Source organism: Montipora foliosa, chromosome 13, assembly GCF_036669935.1.
Source record: "Montipora foliosa isolate CH-2021 chromosome 13, ASM3666993v2, whole genome shotgun sequence".
NCBI lineage: Eukaryota > Metazoa > Cnidaria > Anthozoa > Scleractinia > Acroporidae > Montipora > Montipora foliosa.
The window spans coordinates 7,723,717-7,728,716 of NC_090881.1; the positions used below are offsets into that span (position 1 = coordinate 7,723,717).

Consider the following 5,000-nt stretch of genomic DNA (forward strand, 5'->3'; position numbering starts at 1 on the left):
GTTGATAGCAGTTCTTTTCCGTAATAATTCAATTGTGAAATAAGTAGATGCACAAACTTTGCCATCGGTATGCTTTGTTGTTAAGTTCGTTGATGTAAATTGATGTGTTCGTTTGTTTGGAGTCTTTATTAGAAGTATTTAAAGTTGCTTTTCATGCTCATTAGCGTCCTTTTTTCTGATTTCCTAGGTTTACTTAGATAGTGAGAATGCCATAAGATCATGTGAGTGTGAGTGTCCAAGGGGGAAGTTTAAGTGCAACCACGCGGCTGCACTTTTCATTCATGGCATCTACAACCTCAGCCAAACAGATGTTAAATGCAACTGGAAGAAACACAAAGCAGGCACACCACTCTCTTGGCAAGCCATCGAAGAAATGTTTCCTCCAACAAAAGAGTATTCCTGTTTGTCAAGAAACCCTACCCAGTCTGATCAGTCTGCCCTTTACAGGGACCTAAAGGAGTATGGGAGGTTTACTGGCCATTGTTGGCGTATGAGCCCTGAACCAGCTACTGTCAGTAAGCTTCCCATACCGACAATAGAGGATATCATTTACTCGGACGAATTTCTTAAAACAGAAGGATCGCAGCAACAAATTCATTGCTTAGTAAGACAGGCAGAGATTCCAGATGAGTACATTTTTAAAATAAGTGACATTACAATTGGACAGAGAAACAACCCAACTTGGCATTTAACGAGAATGGGCAGATTAACAGCAAGCAACTTTGGTTGCGTTTTGAAGGCCAAACGGGTCACTCAGTCTCTCTTGAAGCGTCTTCTTAGTGATTTGTCTGGGGTAAAGGCTGTGCAGTGTGAACAATGAACAGGAAGCACTCAAAGCATAAACTGTGTTGACAGGGAAAACTGTCCAGGAAACTGGCATTTGGTTGGATGCCTCGGGAATTCTCCTGATGGCATTCTAGACCATGAAACCGTCCTAGAAGCTAAGTGCCCTTACACTGAAAGGAACCTATCAATTGAGGAGGCCACTGCTACTTCACCAACGTTTTGCTTAGAAAAAGCACAGGATGGCAATGGATATGTTTTAAAGAAGGACCATGTCTACTGGGACCAGGTACAGGGTGAAGTCTTTTTTACAAGGAGAAAGTTTGGTTATTTCGTCGTTTGGACTTCTAAGGATGTGGCTGTTGTCAAAATAGAGCAAGATGAAACCTGGGATGCAAATATTCCAATCTTGAAAGAATTTTATTTTAAACATATTTTTCCCAAAATAGTGGAAGGTGCATTGTAATTTTTTTTTCAGACATGCATAAGGCTTCCTTCTTAAGAGTATTGGTTGAACTCTTTCAGGCTGTAACTTTTCTCCACCATCGTCATGCAGTGTAACTATGGCCCCAGCGGAGATCTGGGAAATGTATTGGGCTATTGGACTAAATTTAAGAGATAAAAAATAAGATTGTAAATTTGACTAGCAAAGAGTCAAGAGTGCAAGTTGTTTTAATCTTTATAATTTTGTACTAAGAAAAATAAAATAAGGTTTACTATTAAATGTCTTGCAATAATAGTGGCATCCTGACTAATTGTTAATGTCTGTGTTTATGTGTTTAGTAGCATACACATAAATGAAGAAAGGTAATTGGACTAACTCAGAACTTCCATACAATGACCATTATATTTGTTTACTGATAACAGGCAAACATCATTTATCTACTTAGATTACTCAAACTCTATTCCCTCACACCCCTCTTTGATTACTGGAAATTGTAAATTAACCAGTGCAGCACATAACTGAAAAATAACATCAGCATAACATCTTAAATATTATGGGATGAAAGTTAAAATTTTTGAAATCCTTTAACCTTGCATTTGCCCGCTCTACATGGATCCTTGCTCTGGCAATGGATTTTGTTTTGTTTGCTTCACTTTCAGTGAAAACACCATTATTCAAAAAAGGTGGAATGTTGAGAGAAACATCATTTGGCAAAATGTCCTGAATAAGGAAGCCTTTGTCGGCTAAAACCATGTCCCCTGCAACAAGATGGTTCAACAGACCTGACTGTTGTACTATTAGTCCAGCCATATGGTGTAAAAAAATAGATGAATTGTGCACTTTGGGGTAAAAGCATCGAACGTGGCACAGTAAAAGCACAAGTTGTAACTATCATTTTCAGCTATAGACCCCACCCAAATATGCGCAGGGGGAGGCACAGTATACCCCAGGGGGGGAGGGATCATGTCCGTTTTGGTTTTAGTCATATTAAAGACCCAACAAAGGGTACAAATGGGCTGAATAACTCCCCGTTACCATTTTCTTGACAATTTTACAAGATAAACTCAATAAAGCACCAGTTAAACACTTTATGGAGATAGTTCTTGAATATATTCTTCAACTTGTGTAAATGATTCCTGTTACAAGGACAATCCATCGATGAAGAAGAATTAAAAAGGAAACTTTCTTCAGCGAGCTCAAAGTAGTAAATGTACATGTATCGTCGGAAATGAAAACTCCAAGTTGGTCAGTGTTAAATACTTTTGAGAGACTTGCTACTGAAATATGAGAGGGCATGGGAACGAGAAAAGGCCCAGATGCTAAGGAAAATTCAACGGCGGCTACAAGTGCTGACTCGTTTGTGTGTGACTATGCTTTTCATTAGCCTTTGATATATTATATAGGTAAGATATTTCATTATTTTCTACATTTTTAAAAGTGAATTTCACGTTAGAAATTTATAAGCCAAACTAATACAAAAATTGAATAATTTATATTGTATTTACGGATACAATAGCGAGATCGAGTGAGATTAACACAGTTTCATTTCATGCACGGGAGCCACGAACGTATTAACATTCGCTTAAGGCTGGCCCTTCTTACACTGTGGAAAATGGCAGAAACGGAAGAACTTTCAAACGAAATCGTTTCTGAAGTCGACTGGGATAAGTGCGTTTTATGCCAGGAAGATTCTTCTGAAAAGTTAAGATGTCCTTTCGACTCATTGCGAAGTGAGGCGGGTTCATGGTATGATTCATTGTGTATTAGCATCCAAAGGTCTCGTGAACTTGCTTGCTTGCCCTTCAAAACACGACTATTGACACTAGATATACAAAAAGACAAGTTATCAAAGGTATTCCGTGAAAGGCGTGCAAAATGGCATAAATTATGCAGAAATAAGTTTAACGGTCTGAAGCTTGAGAGAGCATTTAAAAGAAAAGCAAGTGATACTGATGTAAAAGATGACGAGAGTAGAAAGAAATTACCCAGGAGGAGCACAGATACTACTAAGACCAGTCAATGCTGCTTCCTCTGCGAGGAAAGCTCTGGTTAGCTTCACAGAGCGTCTACTTTTAATCTTGGTCGGAACGTAAGAGAAGGTGCCAGTATTCTTAATGACACATCACTACTCGGAAAACTCAGTGCGGGAGACATGGTAGCGCTTGATGCTTTATATCATACTCAGTGTTTATCACAGCTCTACAAGAGAGCAGCAAGCGTCAAAAATTAAACTGTCACACAAAATGACGAGGACTCTATATACCAATTTATTGCGTTGGCAGAATTGGTTTCATTCCTTGAAGAATGCAGAAGTGATCCAGATGAAAATACAGTGTTCAAGTTGAGCTTTCAAGAATGTATGCATTAAGACTCGAGCAGATGGGGGTTGACATTTCACAACGAGTTCACAGCACTCGTCTTAAGGAGCGATTAATGCAGCAATGTCCGAATTTAACATCATATAAAGATGGCCGTGAAGTCCTTGTTGCTTTCAGGGAAGACGTTGCAGCTGTTTTGAAGAATGCCAGTGAGAAAAACACAGACAACGAAGCAATGGTGATTGCAAAAGCAGCCAATATTGTACGCCAGGACCTCCTTAACCTTGAAAATAGTCAGTTTCACGGTACATTTGAAACGAACTGTCAAGAAGCCTCAGTCCCGCAGTGTTTACGATATTTAATTGCGATGACTATGGGTGGAACTAGTGCTGAGACTCAATCAAGCAACATTGTAGAAAGTCAAGCTGCCCTCACAGTATCACAGCTTATAAGATTTAACTCCGTGGTGTGACGTCACAAAGATTCTAAAGCTAACTATGATCATGCAAAGGAACATGAAACGCCACTGCCAATGTATGTAGGTATCCTGTTACATGCAGAAACCAGAAAAAGAGGATTGGTTGATACGCTATGCGACCTTGGACTTTCTGTTTCATATAACAGAGCCCTAGAAATCTCAAGTGAACTGGGAAACAAGGTGAGTGCACAATTTCAAGCAGAGAACGTCGTTTGTCCTCTCAACGTTAAACGGAACCTGTTTACTACAAGTGCAGTAGATAGCATCGATCATAACCCCAGTTCCACTACCGCAACTGGCTTTTTACACGGCACAGCAATATCGCTTTTTCAGCACCCTACCAGAGAGAATCATGGCCAGGAGCGAACTGTTGTACAACTTGCCTCTGTCCAGCCTATCAAAGGTATCGCTTCTCTCCCCAAGCAATATGCAGAGGTCCCCCCGGTAGAAGCATGGAAAATTGATCCTTCATTTCCAAATACCACGGTTAAGGCAGACGACTTCCACCGTTTAACTGTAGACCTGTCAGTTGAGAAGAAAGGGTTGGACCATGTGAAAAGTGTACTGGACAACAGCGTTTAAGACCAAAACGACGAGGGTTGTACATCTTTGGCTGCATTCCACGCAAGTCAAACCACGGCAGTCACAGATATTCCACCAGATATTTCCTGTCTACTGCCACTGCTTCAAGAAAAAGCAAAATCTGTTGCTATGATTTTGCATTCAATGAACACAGTGAAACGCTCGGTAGAATTTCTTAATCCCGGCCAAACCCCTGTTATTGCTTGCGACCAGCCACTTTATGCAATTGCTAAAAAAATTCAATGGCAATGGCTAGAGACACTGGATGAAAAGAAGTTTGTTGTTGTACTCGGAGGACTTCAAAATGAGATGGCTGCATGGAGAGCACTTGGAGATTTACTAGAAGGAAGCGGTTGGACGTGCGCAATAACTCAAGCCAACGTAGCATCATCTG

The 5,000-nt window shown here is 40.2% G+C and overlaps 2 pseudogenes; one reads left to right on the top strand and one right to left on the bottom strand.

Annotated features, from left to right (window-relative positions):
- The window catches only part of LOC137983799 (uncharacterized), a 1,690-nt pseudogene extending 271 nt beyond the window's left edge, over window positions 1-1,419 (top strand).
- A 340-nt stretch (window positions 1,420-1,759) lies between these two features.
- LOC137981609 (uncharacterized) overlaps window positions 1,760-5,000 on the bottom strand; it is a 6,725-nt pseudogene continuing 3,484 nt past the window's right edge.